The sequence below is a fragment of the Pseudonaja textilis genome, chromosome 3 (genome assembly GCF_049901715.1).
Source record: "Pseudonaja textilis isolate UNSWEBS1 chromosome 3, rPseTex1.2, whole genome shotgun sequence".
NCBI classification, from domain to species: Eukaryota; Metazoa; Chordata; class Lepidosauria; order Squamata; family Elapidae; genus Pseudonaja; species Pseudonaja textilis.
The window spans coordinates 73,023,859-73,047,168 of record NC_141992.1 but is presented as its reverse complement, the minus strand read 5'-3'; the positions used below and the strand labels follow the sequence as shown (position 1 = coordinate 73,047,168).

Below are 23,310 nucleotides of genomic sequence, written 5' to 3'. Positions count from 1 at the left end.
TTGACGTTCTACTCTGAGTACTAAGTAGTAGTAAATTAAGAAAATAAACCAAATCTACAGAACTCATCTATCCCAAATTTGATTAGGGCCACTTGTGTAGCACCAAGCCATTTCCTACAGATGAACCTCATTTATTACACAAACAGCTTTCTGAGTCTTTGGTAGTATACCACAAATTGCTTTGCATAGTATTTGCCAGGATTTTAATGAAACACTTAAAAGTGACTCCTTTATATCTCAATCATTAGAGTGTTTTACGCTTCTGAAACGCTGTTTCCAGCCACCATGTCAACTTGGTCTGAATCATTAGGCTGAGCTAAGCATTTATTTATTTCTACAGCATTACTTTGATTTGGAAAAATTAGGATGGGGAGGAGCAACTTTAAGCACTTATTGACCCCCAAACTATCATCCATCATAGCCATGTATTTGATACTTCCTTACTATCCTTGCTCTCCATCATTACAAAATCTATTTCTATACCATGAAAGATGAAGAGATTCCTAGGATGGCATTTAATTTATTTTATTAACAAAATATTTCTGTCCTTGGACTGCCAAACTTTATGAAATATCTTTCTTGAGATCTGCTTTTCATCAGATTCTTGTTTGGCCCTTGAAAATCATCCATCTTTTTTTCTTTTTCTTTTTTTTTGCTGTTCTTCTTCTTTCCTTGTTCTCCTTCTCTTTTTCTGACGGGAAGAGGAAAATTAAAAGAACAAGCCTCCTATGACAAGTAATTTATAAAACTATTTGTCTCAGATGGAGAACCCTAATGTGTATTACAGCTTTTTAATGGCATTTTGAACAACTGTTTTGGATTGTCTTTGCTGGTGAAAATGGAGCAGAGGTTAAACATGTTTTTTTTTTCAAAAAGTTTGCAAGGTATGATGGGAAAAAAGGAACAGAACATGGAGTGGTAAATGTTTCTAAAAGATAATATTGTTCCTAACCTGATTTTGAGGAGAAGAATGTTCCATAAGGCAGGCATCATGGCAAAGGAGACCAAGTCTTGGGACCCACAAAAATCAAGTCCCTAGCAATGGTACTTATGGCACACCTTCTCTGCCAGATCTAATTAGGTGGTGTCTTAGATAACCTGATCCCATGACCAGAACTCACTCCCACAACACCCTCAGGTTATTTTAACAAGCCAAGATGTCTTAAATCTAAACAGCAATTGGCTGAGCTCACAGTCCTAAGGACCCTGCCCACTTTCTCAGATCCAAAAGGTTTGAACTGTTGACAGATAATCAGGAATTTATAATCTTGTATAGATTATCACTCTTTGTTGAAAAAGAGCATTTCTAAAAATATTTCTGGAAATGTATTTTTAACCTCTGCCTTTGCTTTTTGTTGTTCTTGTTTTTTTTTAATTTGTGAATTGCTTACAAGATAATAGGTATAAGTAAAAACATAGTTATGAATACATGGATACATATAAAAAAAATAAAAATAAAAGAAACAATAGGACAGGGACGGTAGGCACGTGGTGTGCTTATGCACGCCCTCCTACAGACCTCTTAGGAAAGGGGTGAGGTCAATAGGAAACAGTCTAAGGTTAAAGTTTTTGGGGTTTGGGGAAGAAACCAGAGAGTCAGGTAGAGTATTCCAGACATTGACCACTCTGTTGCTGAAGTCATATTTCCTGCAATCAAGTTTGGTGCGATTAACCTTAAGTTTGTATCTATTGTTTGCTCTTGTGTTGTTATGGTTGAAGTTTTTGGATCCATTGTTATTGTTGTTGAAAATGGTTGAAGGAAAGTGGAAATAAAAGAAGAGAGTGTCTATTGATGAGGAAAGTTTTGTATTTCCAGTCACATGAATATACCGCGGAGAGTATTTTATAGCGGAGAGGAACTGTGAAACTTTGAAATTTTTGAAAGTGATCAGAGGAGTGTCAATGAAATTCATGGAGGCAGACGTTGTGACAGGGGGAGCGGAGTAAAGTGGCAGAGGTACCAGACTGAACTGAGAACAGAGAACTGAGAATTGAGACTTGAAGTTGTTTCTGGATATAATTGGATTACTAAGGAAACACTAGGAAAAAAGGAGATCGTAAATCGTCTCCTCATTGAGTGTTAATTTTGTTCTCTTTTTTTCCCCCTCTAAATTGATTGGAATTATATAATCTCACTTTCTATTGACTTGAGGTATATATTTAATTAATAAGAAAAAAAGATTGATTGGTTAGTTTGAAATAGGATTTAATTTAAATAAGTAATATTTAACCCCTTTGGAGTATATTTTATATTTTTTCTTTCTTTTACTCTTTACATATATTTGATTGACTATAGATTAATGACCTTAATATATTGATTAATATAAAGATGAGATAATTAATTGTTCTTTTCCTCTCTTTCTCCTACCCTCCTTACATTAAATACTATGAATTATTGAAATATATATATATATATATATATATATATATATATATATATATATATGTATGTATGTTGTGGCCCTGATTCCCGAGCCTATGCTGTCAGAGGAAGAAGACCTGGAAGATGAGGAGGAGGAACTGGGAATGCCTTCCTCCCCAGGACCTTCCTCTCTGGCAATGCCTTCCTCCCTGATAATGCCTCAGGTTTCATCAGACAACCGAGAGGAACAGCCTGAGATTAATCAGGAGGAAGGCATATTGGAACAGCCCCTGACAGGGAGTAAACAGGAAGAGTGTTGGCTTGATCCTAAGCAGCGTTGTATGGAGAAATGTGAGCAGCAACATAGGAGGCATGGGAGGGTCAGAGAGTGAGCTGAGTCATTGAGCCACACCCCACAGGGGATAAAAGTGAGTGTGTTTTCAGCTGGAACTTTGTATGGAACAAAGTTTAATCTTACTTCAGAGTTTCTTCGTGAACAATTTTTGTGGACTGCCTTGTAATTTTCTGTGAGTAGATTTTTATTTGTTATCAGTTCGGACTTGGCAGGCAGAGCATGTTGGAATGCCAAGGATATTATCAGTTCCAAAGAATTAACTCTGTGAAGTCCGAGTCAGCTTGCCTGCCTGTGTTTGTGTGACTTTTTTATTCTTTCATCTTTTGGGAAAGAAGAAAAGTGAGAGAGAAAATATATATATATATATATATATATATATATATATATATATATATATATATATATATATGAAAAATATTAATTAGAAATTTAAATTCCTATTATATATTTAAGGTAATATTAACTGAAGTATAGCAATTAATTTAAAGAAGAAATTGGGCTTGTAACACTGTTATATATTTCAACATAGTTGAATGATTTTTTGACCTGTTAGATGATTTAAGAAGTGATGATTTATTGAATTTATTAATACTAGATACAATACTAATAGAATGTGAAGTGAACAATCAGAGTAATAATGAGTAAAGTGGGCTGGAAAATTTGAAAACATAATTAAGTAACTGATAAGAATCTCCTCACCTAACGGTGCTAAGAAATTAAATCAAGTAGATAAATAGTAGTATAAAAGCTTAGAGAATTGAGAAAATTGATGGTAGTAGGCAATACAACTTGGGAGAATATAGCTATGATAGTGGAGAAACAACAAAGAATTATTAAAGATATGACCAGCACATCTACCACCATTACTAAAGTAGGAAGAAAACTGACACCAGCAGTAACACCATCCACCCACCAGAAGCGATTGTTCTAAAAGAGGTGCTGAGGAGAATTCGTGAACAAAGAAAAAGACTATTGATTTCTCACGAATTACTAAAACAAAAACAAAAAATATCTTTCAGATGGATTACCCCAGAGGGTATGCTAGCAATATGGAAGGAAAAAAGGGTGAGAATATATAACCTAACCAAAGCTCAAGAATTTTTTGACCAAATAGGAGGAACAGAGGAAGAACTGAGTAGCAGAGATGACCATTAATTCCAAGCCAAGAAGAGCTACAATCTAGAAGTAGGGGGAGGGAGAAGGAGAAGGAGAGGGAAGGAGATGTGGAGATGTTGGGAAGAGAAGAAATAGGAGTGAGGATGAGAAGTCAAGTGACGGGTAAAAATATTGAGGGATAGAAGTAAGAAAGAATTTGGAGTGAATTTGATATCTATAAATATTAATGGGTTAAATGACCCAGCTAAGAGAAAAATAATATTTTTTAAGTTAGAAAAACAAAAAGCGGATATAATATGTATTCAAAAGGTTCATATAAAAAATAGCGATAAAGGGTACCTATTAAATAAAAAGTTGGAGAAAATGTATGCAACATTGGCGGAAGAAAAAAAAAGAGGCCTGGTATTATATATAAAAGAAGATATAGCCTCAGAATTGATTTACAAAGATGAATTGGGAAGAATAGTAATGGTAGAAGTGGTAATACAAAATAAAAAGACACTATTGGTGGGGATATATGCCCCTAACAAAAACCAGAGTGAATTTTACAAAAGCTTATATGAAAAATTAATAGAATTTGGAAACCCAAGAATTTGCATAATAGGAGACTATAATGCAATAACAGATAATAGACAAGATTATGCTTGTGAAAAAAGACAATATAAGAAATGGAATACATTACCTAAGAAATTTATAGAGATGGCTGAAAAATTAGAATTAGTGGATGCGTGGAGAAAAAGGAACCCAGAAATATCACAGTTCACTTTCTACTCCAGCCCACACAAATCATGGTCCAGGATAGATATGGCCTGGGTAAATAGCAAGCTACTGTATATAAAGAGATTCAGGACATAAAAATTTTAGCTAATACGTGGGCAGATCACAATGTGATACAGATAGTTTGGAAAAATAGTCATTATAAAAAAGGTAGATGGACACTTAATTCCCAAGTACTGAAAGAGGAAGAATATATTCAAAAAGTTAGGGAAGAATTGATTAGATTTTTAAAATTTAATAAAAAACAGGATAGTCATTGCAGAACCTATGGGATACAATGACTTAAGGGGAATATTGATAGATTATATAGCAAATAGAAACAAGGAAAGAGAAAGGAAGCGGAAAGCCCTAACAAAAAGGATAGAGAAATTAGAAAATAAGGAAATGGAAACCCCGGGAGATGAGTATATCAGAAATGAACTAGCATTATCTAAACATGAGATGAATATTTTAGATCAAGAGGAACTAATTAAAAAAATATTATATACAAAACAAAATTATTTTGAACATGCAAATAAACATGGAAGGTGGCTGGCATATAAATTAAGAAAAGAAAATCAGCATATTACAGCATAAAAATGGAATAATAGAGACAGATCAGGAGAAAAAAAGGAAATTGTAAGAGAATACTTCGAAGATCCTTACAAACAAGAAGTAGTTGATTTAAATAAAATAGAAGAATATTTGAAAGAAGGAACTCTCTATCCAATATTAGAGGATAAAAAAGAGATGTTGAATAAAGAAATAACTTTAGACGAGCTAAAGGAGGCAATTCAAAAACAAAAAAGAAACAAAATGCCAGGCCCAGATGGGTTACCAAATGAGCTATATAAAGAAATAGGCCATATACTAGAGATAATGTTACTAGAGCTTTGCAATGGGGTATTACTGGAAGCCAAAATACCATAATTTTAGAAGGAAGCATACATAACATTGATTCCAAAAGAGGGCACAGATGTCAATCAAACAAAGAATTACAAACCAATATCCCTTTTAAACTCAGATTACAAAATTCTGATGGCAGTAATGGTGGAAAGATTTAAGAAAATACTCAGTAATAAAATTCACCCGGATCAAAATGGATTTCTTCCCACGAGGCAGATCAGATATAACAGAAGAACAATAGTTATATTGGAATATTATGAAAAGCATCCAGGAAGCCAAGTGGCTTTGGTCTTCCTGGATGCACAAAAGGCCTTTGATAACTTAAATTGGGACTTTATGAAAAAGCAGATTAATCTGATGGATTCTGGAGATAATTTTGTAAAAATGTTGAATGCAATCTATGCCACATAAAAGGCCAATGTATTATTAAATGGAAAAATTACCAAATCATTGTAGATAAGGAAGGAGGTCAGACAGGGATGTCTGCTCTCACCTCTGCTTTTTGTAACTATTTTGGACAGTTTGCTGGACCGAATTAGATTAAATAAGGAAATTAAAGGAATTAAAATTAAAAATCAAGAATATAAATTACAAGCCTTCGCAGATGATATGGTTTTTGTCATAGAAGACCCAATAGGCTCAGGACCAGCTCTACTAAATGAAATACATAAATTCGGTAAATTAGCAGGATTAAAAATCAATAAGGAAAAAACCAAAATGCTAGTTAAAAACAAAACAAATAGTAAACAAAAAAATTGGAAGAAAAGACGGGATTACAAATTGTAAATAAAATTAAATATTTAGGAATCTGGTTAAGAGCTAGAACATTAAATCTGTGAGAGGATAATTATACCAAATTATTGAAACAGATTGAAAAGGACTTGGAAAATTGGAATAAGATGCAAATTTCATTATTAGGCTGAATAGCAACAATCAAAATGAATGTTCTACCTAAAATATTATATTTATTTCAAACAATTCCGATATTACTGGACAAAAATTCTTTAAAGATTTAGATAAAATTGTGATGAAATTTATCTAAACAGACTTTTCATTAGAAATAAATGGCTTTAGCAGACCCTGTTGTTTGAATCTGGGCTATGAGCTCACAAAGGACATCATTTTCTTTCGTGATGGTTCCTCCACACCTTCTCACCCAATTTTGGTTTTATTTTAGAAGATCTGCCTTTCATACCAGCATTTCAACGAACATAAAAATAAGCAGTTCAATTTTAGGGACTGTGATATGCATCAAGAGGAAAGAAAATCATTTCTCCAACCATATAGCCAAATGTGTAAACAGAAAATCTTTTAAACGTCACAAGCTAGTATAGAGAGCATTGTTGAATGGATTTCCATGCTGCCTGGCTCAAGCTAAAATGTCTGCATTCATAGAAAGGAAGCATTAACATTACATTGGCATGTCCCACTCTGTCTGACTGAAAAGTATGATATGGACCCTGTGAGTTAAAGGACTCCAACTGGCAGTGTTTAGGACAGGGGTATCAAACTCACAGCCTGTGAGCTGGATGTGTCATCTGCTAGCCCTACCCTCACCCAGTTTAGCAAAGGGGGAAAAAGTCCCAATATGTCACATGATGCCGCTGTGACAACGCAAGTTTGACACCTGTGGTCTAGGAAGATAGCCTTCTCTGCCAAATCCCCCACTCTGAGTGAGATTAGCACCAGTCTCCTGACCTTCTGAAAAGGGCTTAAAACATGGTTCTGCAGCTTTGTGTGGGGAACCCGAAGATACACAGTTGTGCCATGAGAGCCCTCTCCTTCCCCTTGTCAACTAATTTTAACAAGGTTTAATTATTCTTTAATTATTAATTATTATTATTTTTTTGGTAAGTTTTATTTGAGTTTTCACAAAAAGAAAAGAAACACAATTAAAACATCTTTTTTGAAAGCAGCATAATCCTGGGTTACATTTCTTTGTGCAGACACAATTTTAGGTTCATGCTCATTTTTATATTCTATTCCATATCTTATTATGATTATTATGACCATTTTTCACACTGTTGCAGTATACCCATCGTCACATGATCAAAATTCAAATGTTTGACATAAATATGACTCATATTTATGATGGTTGCATCAAGATCAAGTGAGATATAATACCACTCTTTAAAGTCTTAGTAAGACCACACCTAGAGTACTGCATCCAGTTTTGGTCACCACACTATAAAAAAGATGGGGCTTTTTTTGAAAATTTTATTAATGTTTAAAAACAAACATAGACAAACAAAATATAAAACATAAAAACATAAAACATCTTTTTTGAAAGCAGCTTGATCCCAATCTCTTTTATACAGACACAAATTCAAGTTCATGCTCATTTTTATATTCTATTCCATATCTTATTACAATTTTACATTTTCTGCATAGCTTCTCCCCTCTTTTAATTTCCTCAATTTTATTTTATTTATTTCATCTCAATTCAAATCATTATATTTATATTTTTTGTTTGTCCTGTTTCAATTGTCTATTATCTTTTCTCATTAAACAAAATTTCTCCTGTAGTTACTGATTAGAGTATGACGCCTTTGTATCTTTCCCCTAAAGTTATAACACTCAATATAATACATAGCTTCCATTCGGATTCTGTTTGGTACATTCTTAAACTACACACAGTATTCTTAAAAAAATTTTTTATAAATGTATATAGTTAAAACAACATTCCATTTCAATTCAATTCTATCATTAATATTAAAATTCATTAAAGTGTTAACATTTTTCACGTTACTTTTCAATTAAATGTCATACCTCTATGGGAACAATTATTAATCAATTCGCCCCTCTTCACTTATATTTTATAAAACATTGATTAATTAAAGTGTTCCCATTCCTTCCCAATTCAATTTTCTCATTTATTTTATTTCATTTACTTTATTCACAAACATTTCACTAAGTTACACTAACCATTCTATCCCTCATTCTAATCATATGTTGTTTCCAATTTTCTAAGGTTATTTCTATTACAAATATAACAACACAATCTCATGTACCTTTACAGAATCCCCTTTTCAGTTAAATTTTCACCCATTATCTCTAAATAGGTCCTGTTTCTTTATATCTTGCTCCGGATCTTTGTGACTTCTTTTCCTTTCCTTCTTTCCTCTATTCTTCTCCCTCCCCTTTTTACCCCCTTGTCTCTCTACCTCTATTTCTCTCTTCTGTATTCCCCATTTCTGTTGTTTTCCAGTATTACCAGTTTGAAGGGCTTCAGTAACAGACAGCAATCCACAATTGTGTGCGGTTTCTGCCTGGGCTCGCCACTGGAGCACCCCGAGACAGCTGGTTTCAGGGCTAAGCCACCCTGTAGAGGTGGTGAAGAAGGGGGAGACTGCCAGCAGGGTCGAGGAGAGCCGCATCTCTCCTCCTCAGCTGGTCAAACTCCCTTTTCCAAAGGCAGTAGGAGCGGTGGTCAGAAATGGCCACCTCAAAGAAGTACTCAGCTGGAAAAGAACATGCAGGAGGAAGATAAGAAGTGAAAGTTTTGGCTGACCGGGCTAGGTTGAAAAAGCAATAACTAAGGTACCATGGAATTTAAATTTTACAAGAAATAACATCGCTCCCAAAGAAGAGTTGGAAGCAGTGAAAGAAAGTGAAAAGGGAAAGGTTTGCCTTTTTTTTTTCTTCTGTCTCTTTCCTTATATTGACAATTTAAGAATAAGAAATAACTAAAATCAATCGGGTGGTTGTTTAAATTTTTTTTACAATGGCATCACTTTTTGATGAATTGAAAATGGAACTTAAAAAGTTCAAAGAAGATGCACAAGAAGGGAAGGATTCCTTTGGCTTCGTTTTTCAATTCTTAGAAATGGAGATTTGGAACTATGAGAAACAACAAGAAAAGACTGCAAAACAAGAAGACTGGGACAAAGAAGAAGCCATCTTTAATGAACAAGTAACTCTATGTGGGGAAGAAAAAGGAAAGGGGGGAAAGAGGATGGAGAATTTAAGATTTAAAAAAAACAACCAAAGAAAAATAAGTTGAAAAATAAGTTTAATTATTAATTATTCTTGTCTCCTTAAAATATCTTATATTTTTACTTTTTTAATTTAACATTTTAGCTTTAACCGTTTAATTTTTATATCCTGTTTTCTATTTTGATATTTTATTGTACACTGCCCAGAGTCCCTCTTTGAGAGACATGGGTGGTTCAGAAATGTGAAATATAAATAAATATAAATGCCTAGCAGGCCACACTAAAACACACTTTTTTCCTTTCAAAAGTCAGCTTTGCATTTTTTTTTTTTTTAGCACAACATGCTAAATTGCTAAATTGAGTGAAATTGATAGAATTGGCAGAAAGGGCAGTGTAACTATGCTAATCAGCAGGGATGGGATCTGACCGGTATAACTACCAGTTCTGTGAGCATGCGTGCGAGTCATGAGAGTGAAATTTACGTCCTGCTGAGCTGCCTGGACAGCTGAGCAGCTCTGCGTGCAAGTGCGCAGCGGTTGGGAAAGCCCTTTTTTCCTGCTTTTTCAACCGCAGCTGTGTCATGCAAAGCAGCTGCGGTTGAAAACACAGGAAATAAACGTCAGGTAAGAGCCCAGACGGGTGGGTGGGCCAAAACAGCAGCAGACATAGAGCCAGTTCTATGTATGCTCTCTGTTCGCTGCTCTTCAGAGAAACCGGTTCTACAGAAGTGGACAGAACCGGAAGAATCCCACCCCTGCTAATCAGGGAAAAGAATGTAACTAGCTTTGTTCCCACTTGGAAATCACTTCTGGATTTTCAAAAGAGATAAAAATGAGATTTTGATTTTGGGTTTTGATCATTAAGAAGGTTGTTGTTAAAGAAATAGCTAGTATTATTTTTTTGTATAAATAAAAAGTTGAGGTTATATTCTTATTGTGTAATTTACTTCACTGAAATAGGTTGTAAGTAACTGCTTTTTTGTCCTATTTTTCTTTTCTATTTTCCTTTTCTATTCCTTTTCCTTTTTCCCCTCATCCCCTTTCCTGTTGTCTTTATTTTCATTTGTATTTTATATTAATAAAATTTCATTTATATAATATCCTGAATGTTCCCTTGTTATGTTTACATTGTCTGTGGATCAGAAAAAGATGCAAGTCAAGTTAGTAACATTTAACTATAACTCTCTAACACCAACACCCATCTGTGCTCTTTATGTGACGAATATAACATGGCTTTAAATGATGTTATGATAAAGAAAACAGGGAAAAAAAACCCAAGGCCTAAGAGGTCATTAAAATGTTTTTACCATATTTGAAGTAACTGCTTTTCAACTTTTAGGAAACCAAAAAAAAAAAAGGGGGGGGGAGGGCATTTTCTATGGAGGTGGCTCTGAAGGAATTCCATGAAGCACTTGCCTATTTACCGTATTCCTTCCTTATTTTGAAGTGGCCTAAGTTAACTGAAAGTCCATTTTTTCCATCCTGCTCACTTCAATTTAATGGAAAAGACATTGTGCTTTTCCCCCTCAGGAAGAAAAATATCTCTGCAATCCTTTGCTAGGCTGCCTTGGCATTTACTTTAGTTATGCAGTGCCTGCCCGGGTGGGTCTTTTTTACTACAATTTTTCTCTCTAATGGAGTGCTATCTCCTTTGCTTTAGTTTAATCCCAAAGGATATCCTCCAGCACTAGCCTTTTGTGGTTCAAGGACTTGGAATCACTGCCTCCATATAAGATATTGAAACATACTTACCAACTCAATATTGTTGTTTCATTTGAAATAAGCTAGCTGGTGGATTTCAAACGCCTATGACCAGCAGGCATCCGGATGTCTGGATTTCCAATTAGTGCTTTGCCAGGCAACTTGAATGGAGTAAGATCAAATTTCATATTTGGGGTAGTGATTCTGAATGAAAAAAAGAATGTGTCAGCTGAGCCTAAACATAATTCCAAATTTCACCAGATCATAGGCGGGGAAATATAGGTCATACAAGTGGCTGTTATTTCTTAGGAAAGATGGAAAGAAAGACAATCTGACCTAAAAACAAATTTAAAGCTAGATAATCCCTTAGAAAGTTTTCAGCTGTGGTGTTTTTCTTAAACAAGAAACTAATTTTCAACATTGCATGGGACATATCAGATCAGGTTGCCTTGATTTGTAACAAATGATGACTAAGCTGCTGTAGTTAAAAATGTTTCTGAGACACATTTCAATTGTCTATGGGTGTGTGTGGATGATTTGGAATTATGCAGTGTCTTCTAGTTTTAATTGAGGTGTAATTAAGGAGAATATTTTGAATATTGACTTAAAAAAACCACCTAGATATCCATTTATTTATATACTACTAAGCCACTCATTGTCATGACCTTTAAGTGGGCAAAATGGTGCATTGTAGGGCAACAATTTTTGGAGCAAGTTACCTCAAATAGCCTAATTTATAGAATGCGTCTAAAATCCATGAAGAGGAATGAAATTTGTGCTATTGACAGTTGCTGCTGTAAAGGTGCTGTAATTTCAATTTTCAACATTCTGACAGTTTCCCAGACAGTCTCACAATCCCTTGTTCCCTCCCCTGCTCAGCAATAGCCATAGCCACTTACCAGTCTGCTGAGAAGGGAAAGGCAGGAGAGAAAGGGAAAGGAGGGGAGCGGAAGAGAGGGGAGGAGAGGGAAGAGGAGGAAAGGGAAGTGAAAGAAAGGAAAGGAAAGGAAAGGAAAGGAAAGGAGGAAGATTTATGATGTTTTCGACCAGATTCCCACAAGGAAATTCTATAAAGAAGCTTGGAAGAAGTCAGAAGTGGCTCCTACTCCCACTGGTTGTTGTTTTCCCCCCCTCACCTATGGACATTCTGTTTCTCTGTTTAGGTAAGGAACTATCTCTGAAATAATTATCAATTGGGCAAGGGTTTTCCAGTTTGATTATAGAACTTATTGAAACTGGATTTTTAAGATTTCAAAAAGGAGACTACCTCTGCTTCTTTTAAAAAGAAAAAAGCAGGATATGAATTTTCTAATTCCTGTGAAAGTTCTAATGGGATACTTTCACTCATTAGAGAGATTTTGTCATACATGATAAACCACATTATATTTATTAGTACATTTAGTGATTTATAGAAATATTTGAAATTAATGAATGAGTTAATTCACTCCGCCTTCACTTGGTGCAATCACAGTGCTGTGAAGAAATGTCAGAAAACTGGTTTAATATGCACAAAGGAACAAAAAGAAGAAAACAACAGCCCACTGCTACTTCCCTCTCCCAGTTCACACATAAGTCCTGTCCCATCCCAATGAGCCGAATCCTATCTGCCTATCAACATATGTGGTAATAGTAACTTATCTTGACTACCTGTGGATACCGTAATGCATTTGAGATTTATTTATTTATTTATATATAAGTTCCATGATAACGGCAGCAAACCATGACATCTCTAACCTTAGCAGTGGGTTACAAACTATTTGCGTTCTCATCCATTAATAACTTTCCCCCCTCCTTACACATCTATTTAGTTTTGTTTGAAATAGAAAATCACATTAAGATGACCAAAACTTCACAAGGGATGGCTATCATCTGCCAAGTAATCTGAATATGTTTAAGCATTTATGAGCCACCTGCCAGGTACCTGAGGGGACTATCAATCTAATAATGGCTCAGGAAGAATGCTGAGGCTCACTAGATAAACACTGTAACATCATCCCAAATGGAGTTATCAGCCAGAAAGATATTTCAGCTCCATTTTTGAACTGTCGGGGATCTTCCAGCTTAATGGCCTAAGAGATAGATATATGCTGGCCATTCAGAATACCATTGGCCACTCATTCTGAACATTTTTGTCCCTTGAAAAGATTTAGTTCTGAAAGTTAGGATATAGATTTGTTGCATTAAATAGATAACTGAATATCATTATCCCCAGTTTTTATCAGGCATATGTGACATCTATAAATTGTCCTATCTGTGTATATTAAACTGTGAGACCACCTTTTCCTGAAGCTCATACTACTAGGTTAGATACAGTGGACATATTCACCTCCAGGTCCACTCACTCAAATGGAGTAACTCCCACCTGAGATCTGAGAGAGCCCTACACTTTTAGCCTTCTGGGGATTATAAATACCTGACTCTTTCCCTGAGCATTAAGTTTAAATGAGATCTGAATTGGGAGGCTATTTGGTGTAGTATCGGGGAGCAAAGATATTTCTCTTTTTAGCTTTGGGTTTTTTTTGGGGGGGGGGGGATGGTTGTGACCCACCTAGAATCATTATATGAGATAGATAGCCAACCAAATCTATCTATCTATCTATCTATCTATCTATCTATCTATCATCTACCTGTCTATCTATCTATCTATCCATCCATTCATCAATTTATCTATCTATCTATCGATCTATCGATCTATCTATCCATTGGTTTTGCTTTACCAAAAAGCATCAGTATTTCATCTAGTCTCAAGATGCATGTTTTGCCCTTTCATATTTGCATTACAACACTTCACCTAAGCGTATGAGGGGAAGAATTGGCCTTGCAAATGCCACAGTGTATATTTCATCACGTCTCCTTATCATTCCAATATCTCCATTCTTAATCTCTGTTTACCCAGGGGAATCAACTGCCAGTTTATATAGAGGGTGCTCTTCTTAGTTTAATGGTCCCACTTTAGAAGAATTTCTCAGTGCTTCTCAGGAGACCAGTAGCATAGCAAAACCAAGGCAGAAACTTTGTGCCATCCTTGTTGGCTCTTTATTGTTTCTGATGTTATATATTCTGATGGTATATTCATTTTACCACCTCGGAATTCTGCTTCTTTCTTTGGTTGTATTAGCAGACCTATTCAAAGAAGAAGACAGATGCTAAATGATATTCCACTAAAGAAGCAGAAGAGGAAGAGAAAGAGGAGGAGAGGGAGGGGGAGGGGAAGGGGAGGAGACACTCTTTTCAAGAATTATAAAGCTTTATTTGTACAGAGGCCTTCTCCCTGCAATTGTTGGCCTTCTTGGAAAAAAACTCTATGGAGGTAACTATGTTATACATTTAATGTCAGGGGATTTGATATGCAATCTGTTTCTGTCTCATGTAAATTATAGTCCTACCCTACTAATATCCCAGAGGAGGCACCTTGGAGTTGGAGGGGTGGCTTGTTAGCTATGCAATGTATTATAAAATGCTATTTCCATAGGCAACCGCAAAACTTGACTCACAGAGCAAATATATCCCATTAGTTTATGATTAATATACCAAAGCAGAGGTTATCAACTAACTAATTTATCTCAAATATATAAATAAATGATAGACCTAGCTATTACATTGGTGGAAGCAGTGGTGGGTTTCAAAAAAAAAATCCTATTGGTTTGGTGTGAGCGCATGCTTCAATGAGATATGCCAAAGGAATAGCATTCTTATCCATCTCTGTTTATTTTTGTATCTATTAAATGCAAATAACTTAGTGTTACTAATTTAGAAATATACTGTATTAGAAACAATGCAAGAAATATATCTGTTTTTGAATATCTCTGGCACTTATCAGTATTCAGCATATTTTGCAGTTTCATTTATAAAACTTCTGGAAGCTTGTTAAGATATATTAAGATAAATACTGTATAATGCAAGTTCTCATATTTGTTCTGATCTCTGAAAGACCATCAGACATTTGGACTTCATAAGAGCATTATCTTTTGTAATCAGCATTTTTCTTTATTTGTTTTGGTAGAGGAACTTATGTTGAAAGGTTTAGGATATTTTTCTCCAGAAGCAGTATTGTTAGTAATTGCATATGGCTGGCAGAGCACATAAGCCTGCTCTCATTATCCAATAACATTAAGTTTGCATTCTTTTGAATACAATTTCTTCTTCTTTAACCTAACTGTAAACCTGATCTTCTTTCTTCTATGTAATTAGCCATAAAGAATTTGAGACAATGTTCCGATGACATGGGTCTGTTTTGATTATTCTCATTCCCAGAATGTAGTGCTTGTTTATAAACTATATCATATGGAAAGTTTTAGGGTGGATGGTTTTTGAACTCCTCTCTCTTATCCTTATGCAGCTTAAGTGATTTACGTCTGTCAGAATACATCTGAACTGGAATCGATTTGTCTTGTTTGTTTGAATTGCTTCATTCCTTGGTGAGGAGAATACGGTCCGTATCGTCCTCATTTCCTGAAGCCCCAGTTTGCCTCACAGTTCCTACAGTGGACACAGGAAGGAGCAACTCATGTGATGTGATGCTTAACCCCATTCATCAGTTTTCCTCTGAGGCTCCCCTAAATTCTTTTCCCAGCTGGCCTTTAACTGTGTTTTACCATTGTTATCCTTTTAACAGAGCATATAAGCCTCAACAGTCTGAAATATGATGTGGAATCAGAGAAACCGCAGCAAGAAAACTGTAGGAAGGCGAGTAATGGATGCTCAGAATATACAATATGTTTTATTTTATTTTTTATTATTAATTTTTAAAAATAGTCATGACAATGGATCATTTTCTGCCATTCTAAAAATATAATTTAATGTAAAAGATTAAACATGCCTGGTCAAAGTTGTTTCAATATAACTCTGACCCTAAGTAGATAGCTTTCACATGAGCCATGGTGGCACAGTGGTTAGAGTGCAGCACTGCAGGCTACTTCTGCTGACTGCCCGTTGCCTGCAATTTGGCAGTCAAATCTCATCAGGCTCAAGATTGACTCAGCCTTCCATCCTTCTGAGGTCAGTAAAATGAGGACTCAGCTTGTTGGGGCAATATGCTGACTCTGTAAACCGCTTAGAGAGGGTTGTAAAGTACTGTGAAGTGGTATATAAGTCTAAGTGCTATTGCTATATAAAATTAAACATGACATTTTTCAGCAAAATCTGAATCCCGATTTATGTTTAGTTATAAAGTGAGAAAATGGTAAATATAGCAGATGCAGAAGTATACTCTTTCAGCTACTACTTTCCAACTCCTTTTTAATAGAAATAAAAGCTTCCAGATAGTTCCAATAGTAAACTATTTGTATTTTTGCTCTTAGATTTGCTTTTAGATTTTTCCTTCCACCCTTTTTTGCAGAATTCTTTTAGTTTACAAATATTCTTCATTCTTCTTGCAGACACTGTATATATGAGATCCCACATATTTTCAATAGTACTCAAAGTTGGGATGCAAATATTTTTACTACCAGTTCTGTGACTGGGTGGGGATTATTTCTTCTTCTTCTTCTTCTTCTTCTTCTTCTTCTTCTTCTTCTTCTTCTTCTTCTTCTTCTTCTTCTTCTTCTTCTTCTTCTTCTTCTTCTTCTTCTTCTTCTTCTTCTTCTTCTTCTTCTTCTTCTTCTTCTTCTTCTTCTTCTTCTTCTGCACCCCCCCCCACACTCCCCCTTTTTTTTGCCTCCTGGGCCTCAAGGAAATCTCATAGGAGGGGCTTTTTGCTCCCAGGAGGCTTCCTTGAGGCCCAGGAGGCCAAAAATACAACAAAGGGGACCAGTGCAGCAAACTCCCTGCGCTCCATTTTTTTTTTTTTTTGCCTCCTGGGCCTCAGGAAAGCCTCCTGGGTGAAGCAGTAAGGCAGTGAGGGGATCCTGGCATAGCTGATCACCAGAACAGCTGATCGTCAGGAGAAAAAAAAGAAAGACCGGTTTGGCCAAAACAGTAGCTGTTTTTTTTACTACCAGATCGGCTGAACTGTTAGGAATATAAGTCACCTAACAGATATTTGGGTTAGAAATATATAAACCAGGATAAACATTTTAGTACTATGGCTTTAAGAGCATGCTAAAAACTGCAATTGGGTTACTCAAACGGCCATAAGATGGAGCCAGAAACCTGGGTTGTTTTAGTCTTAGTCTTAATCTCAGAAGAGAGTGGACTTTGATATTTGGATTATCTCTGGATTGAAAACTGACTGATTTAACCTGTGAATGATTTTGGACTGCCTATTTTGGACTTTGCTTAACATTTCTGGAAGTAAAAACCTACATTTACTGTACAGTGTATCTGTGTGCTGTATGTGTATTATTCAAACACTTGTCTCAAATACGTCTCCCTATATGCGCTCATTCTCCTAACAGGGAATTACCTCAACACGAACAGTAACATTTTTTACTACTGGTTTGCCCAAACTGGGTCAAACTGGTAGAATACCACCACTGATGATACTCAAGTTCTCGTAGTAACTGTAAAGATCATTCCAAACCTTTATACTTCCTTTAAATACTTTCTGTTTGGCTTGGCAATTCCTTTTGTGCTGGAAGTCCTTGACTTGAACCATTCCTTTAGTCACCATTTGAAGTCACAATGTCACTGAAAAAAGTGACTTATGACCAGTTTTCATACTTAACAACCATTGCAGCATCCCCATGATCACATGATCAAAATTTGGGTGCTGGGCAACTGGCATGGATTTATGACAGTGGCAGTGTCCTAGGGTCATGTGATTACCATTTACAACCTTTCCAGATGACTTCTGACAAGAGAAATCAATTGGGGAAGCCAGATTCACTTAACAACAGCAATGATTCATTTAACAATTCTGCCAAAAAAGGTCCTAAAATGAAACACAACTCATTTAGTCTTGCTTAGCAATGGAAATTTTGGGCTCAGTTGTAGTTGTATATCAAGGACTACCTATATTGTTGTTACTGAAGTATCTAACATTTTTTTAGTTTCAGTTTCTTCATGGAACATGGAACATTAATTTCCCAAGTATGATATTTAGTTGAAATCATTCTTTGTTCCATCTACAACTTGTTTCTTGGGTCACTGGGTGTCTCACTACTCAAAAGCATACAAGGCCATTCCCTGCTTAACAAGTAAGGAGTTTTTTTCATTAAACCTATTACCTATTTTTCTCCAAATGCATGTTGCGTGCTTTTAATGGTCCAGTGTTATTCTATTAGTCCAAAGCATTCTATTTTAGGCTTACCAAGATTTTAAATACTCTGGTTTGCCAGAGAAAATGTTTCCTTCTGGACATTCTCTGATGTAGATCTTATTTTATAAACAACACAAGTGCTATGGACCTATAAACAATTAATCTAGGATCAGTTAAAGTTTACAGCAGGTCATTTACAGTGAAATCTGTTTGGCATGTCTGACCAGCTTTCAGGCAGCTCTAGCAAAGATTTTTCTTTGTTTTTCATATCTTGCTTTTCCTTCTATGTGGCTTCCATTTTTAACAGTGCTTCTCACAGTTGAAATTGAAACATGAAAGAGTTTAGATTTTTTTTTTAAAAAAAAGTGATTTCCCCTGCTTTTTAAGAATGAATGACGGTATCAATAAAGGAGAATTTTTCTAGTTCAGGGTTGAAAGGAAGGATATTTGGTGTTCTCTGAGTCTGCTTGTTTTCTTGCAGACGTTTCATTACCCAAACTAGATAACTCGGTGCTTCATGGTAAATCAGTGCTTCATGATGTTCCCTAGTTTGGGTAATGAAACATCTTCAAGGAAACAATCAAGCTCAGAGAATACCAAGGACCCCTCATGAATGAACCATGCTTTCTTTTTTCAATGATGACAGCAGCATGATTGTTAAAACTAGGCAGAAGTTCAGTCACAATCTGAGAGGTTAGAACAGGGGTGTCAAACTCATGTCATCATGGTGGTGTCACTTGACATATCAGGACTTTTCCCCCCTTCACTAAATTGGGTATGGGCATGGCCAGCACGTGACGCATTTGATCCGTGGTCCGCAAGTTTGACAGCCCTGGGTTAGAAGGATCACTGCATTTGCACACCTGTAGAATTTTCTTCATCTGCCTAATGAAGAAAATTAGGCCTAATGAATCAATCATCTACTTAACAGCTTAGAATAAAACAAACACTCCCACTCATTAATTGGAAGAGTATTCAAGACTATCTTCTACACTTACTGCTTTATTACTCAGAATCTGTAGAGATGTTTATATTTGAGTATTACTGAAGTGATTTCAGTAAAGCTGCTCCAGTATTCAGAATTGCTTTTGGACAAGCAATTTTTAATATACATTTATTGTTTAAATATTATTAATGATAGCTGTATGTTGTATTTCAAGATTTTTGAGTTATTGTGAGCATGTTCTGATAATAAGGGAATGGTCACAGAATTGCAGAATTCTTCCTCTGATATAGCAATAGCACTTATATATTGCCATACAGGCCTTTACAACACTCCCTGGGTTGTTTACAACATCAGCATATTGTCCCTAACAATCAGGGTCCTCACTTTACTAACCTGGGAAGGATAGAAAGCTGAGCCCTGTTAGGACTGAACTCTAGGCTGGGGGCAGAGTTTGCTTGCAATAGCACTCGCAATAGCACATAGACTGATATACCACTTTATAGTGCTTTATAGCCCTCTCTAAGTGGTTTACAGAGTCAGTATATTGTCCCCAATAATTTGGGTCTTCATTTTACCCACCTCAGAAGGATGGAAGGCTGTGTCAACTTTGATCCTGGTGAGATTCGATCTGCCAAACTTCAGGCAGCTGGCTACAGCAGAGGTAGCTTGCAGTACTTTACTCTAACCACTGCACCACTGAGCTCATGTATTGCATTTTAACTGCTGTGCCATCAGGGCTCTTGTAGTGCTTATCTAAGGTGCTGGATTCCAGAAGCACTCTAATAGTCCTTTTAAAAAACTAATATTATTTTTCATTCCTCTGGAGAAAGATTGGAAGATTATCTGACGCTGAGGATGGCTATGATGGTCATTGAAGGATCAGGACTTGAGCAAAATGGGTGAAAAATAAATCAACAAAATAGATATCTCATCATGCAGCTTCAGTTCAGTTTAGAAAGGGAAAAATTTCCTTCCCTAACTTTATGAATGTAACAGATTACAAACTTAAACTCACAGATGGAACATTACAGATTATACAACATCTCTATCTCTGGCTTTCTCAGCAAGTTTCCTTAAATTACTTTTCCCACTATTTCTCTGAATACATAAGAGAAAAAAAAAATCTGCTGATGTTTTATGTCCAATCTGAGGTAGAAAAACAGATGGCTTCTGTTTTAAAAAAGAGCAAACTTCTCTTCTTGTCAGGCCAAAACAAACTACTGAAATAAGAAATATAGTTAATATGACAAGGAAGTTGTAAGGACATGGCAAAGGGCAGAGGAGGTGAAGAAACTGATGGAGCCCTGAGAATATTATATATGAGAGACTGAGCCAGTCATATTTCCACGTTTCGAAGACTATCAGAGGTTGGACAATGAATGTACACAATATACAGATAGTTGTTTAAAGATCCAGAAAGACTATCTGCCAAATATGCTTTGGCAGCAGCATGTTAAACACTGTAGTTTAGAAAGCTTTTCCTTTCCTTTCCTTTCCTTTCCTTTCCTTTCCTTTCCTTTCCTTTCCTTTCCTTTCCTTTCCTTTCCTTTCCTTTCCTTTCCTTTCCTTTCCTTTCCTTTCCTTTCCTTTCCTTTCCTGTGCTGTCCTGTGCTGTGCTGTCCTTTGTTCCTCTCTCCTTTCTCTTTCCCCAATCCTTTTACATTTTGATTACTACTTATTTATTTCAGGAAAATACTAAGGATTATGATTCAATAAAGATGGCATTTGCTGTCATAAGCTTTGTCCATCTTTGAATAAGAAAGGTGAAAGGTTTAACTGGTGGGATTTACAGTCTCAGGCATATAAACAGAAGAGAAATTAACTATAGTACCTACGACAACAAAATGGGGATGGGTTGGAGAAAAAAAATCTTATTTCTCTCATTCTTTTGGCATTGCATGCCTACTCAGTCTTTTCTACCAAAACAGATTTGTTTGAGAAGCAAAGTAAAGCAAATTTCAGTCAGCTAATTGCCATGGTAACTCTTTTGTACATCAATTGCCACAAATTAGCAATAACATAGCAATTGTAGAATCAATTCTTATCCTTTGCTGTTTGGCCACTGTCTTTTAATTTTTCAGAGAAATGCAAGAGGAGAGGACCTATTCTTCTGAGGAAACACAGTGCACCGACTTTACACAACCTATCAGTGAAAATTATTTACACGATAGCATAGGATTAATGGAATAATTTGGGCAGTTTGCTGCAAGATTATCCCCCAAATCTGGTGAGGTTTTTTTCCAGATTAGTCCATTGAAAAATGCAGGTTCAGATGGAATCACATATTTTAACATTTCCCTACAGCCTTGTGACATATCTGTGACTACATATTTTCATCACCACATGTTATATTTTCTGTGGTGGATTCCTTGGGATACTTGGGATATATCTGGCAGAAAAGGATCTTGAATTTTTCAACAGGATGTAGAAAGTAATGAGGTTCTTGTTAATCTCACTCAGAGCGAAGGACTAACTGCTCTGAATCATACTGAGGGGAATGTTCAAACCACTTTGACTGAGGTTCCTTTTTCCTTTGACTGAGGTTCCTTTTTGAGCTCTTCTGTCTTCTTCAAAGGATGGGAAACAGTAGGCAGGAGAGTGGCTACTGCTTATAAGACTTCATTGATTGTACTGAAAAGATAAAACAGCCTAATGGAGGATTGGAGGAAGGAATAGGATTTCCGGTTGCTGACCATGACATGGAAATAAGAACATCATGTAACACAATTTTTTTTTAAATTGGATATAATCTTGGTGAAAGAATTTATAGATTGGAGAAATAGTTAATGGAATCATCTTTGTCAACAACAACTTTACCATCAAAGGAGTAAACCTATTCATGTAGAAACTTCCTAAATAATACAGTGAAATAAATAAAATACATCGAGATCCATTAACCAAGATATACAGGGCTCCTTAGACATCTATACTCAGGCAGAAACTTATACCTCTTGATAAGGCAAATATAATATACCAAAACCTCTTAAAAGTTCAAGAATAATTAATATTTATCTACTTTAATGGTCCATCTTGTAATTTTAAAACACTGAACTAATCATTCTGTCAAAGGTAACTAATTACAAGAAAGCAGAGCAGAGAGAGAGAGAGAGAGAGAGAGAGAGAGAGAGAGAGATAGATAGATAGATAGATAGATAGATAGATAGATAGATAGATAGATAGATAGATAGATATAGCAAGTAGATTGCTATAATTAGGAAAATACTATACTGCTATCTTAAAGAAACAATATATACCCAAGTTAAAAAGTGGGGAAAGGGAACCTGGATTAAAGTTCAAGCACAACAAAAGTAATTTGAAAAAACATATGTATAAAATGTGCAGAAATTCTGACAAATGCCAGTACACACCAAAGATGATATAATTCCTACAATGATCAGGAAAGAAAGATTGGACTAAAATTAGTCCTTCTTCTCAAGAATAGTGGAATAAGCCCTCCATCAAAAAGCAAAGAACAAAGACAACATAAAAATAAGAGAGGGTGTAGCCCACAGCTACATAATGGGCAAAGAAAGAAATTCAGAAAGCTAATTCTACTTTATTGTAAGACTACATTAAGCAAATCTTGCCAGTCTGATAATACAAAACTTCTGTTTCTCTTTTTACAGCCTGATAAATTAGGACATTCCTTTCTGAGTTTCTTTCTCTACCCAGTTATACAGCTGTGAGCTGTGCCCTCTCTTATCTAATTACTCCCTAGCAGGTTATCTTCCCCTCCTTCCTGTCTCCAAAGTCATTCCCACATATCATTACATCAGCCTTTGAAATGATAATCTCATCCAGCCTATTGATAGGCTGTCATTGTAGGTTTTATTGATGTTCTCTTACGTTTATGGAAATCTAGTTTTATATATTCCATATATCCTTTAATTTAATTTGGCCTTAATCCTTAATCCATATTTATATGGATATCATGGTTGGTTCCTAACTGATCTCTTTTATTTAACCCCCAGCCACCTCCAGGTTCATCTTTTCTTAACTTAAAATATTAACCCATGCTTTCAGTCACCTTGTGTCTTGTTGTCTTAGAACTCTTTTTTTTCAAATATTACAGTTGAAAACAGTTCCTTAATAAATA

General features: G+C 35.6%; 1 long non-coding RNA gene across 1 annotated transcript in view; it reads right to left on the bottom strand.

The window, feature by feature from the left end:
- Window positions 1-23,310, bottom strand: part of LOC148126161 (uncharacterized) — a 262,320-nt gene that overhangs the window by 198,186 nt on the left and 40,824 nt on the right. Inside the window, exon 2 of the long non-coding RNA XR_015742571.1 lies at window positions 11,182-11,334. This is a non-coding gene — a long non-coding RNA (uncharacterized LOC148126161). The remainder of the gene's footprint in view (window positions 1-11,181; window positions 11,335-23,310) is intronic.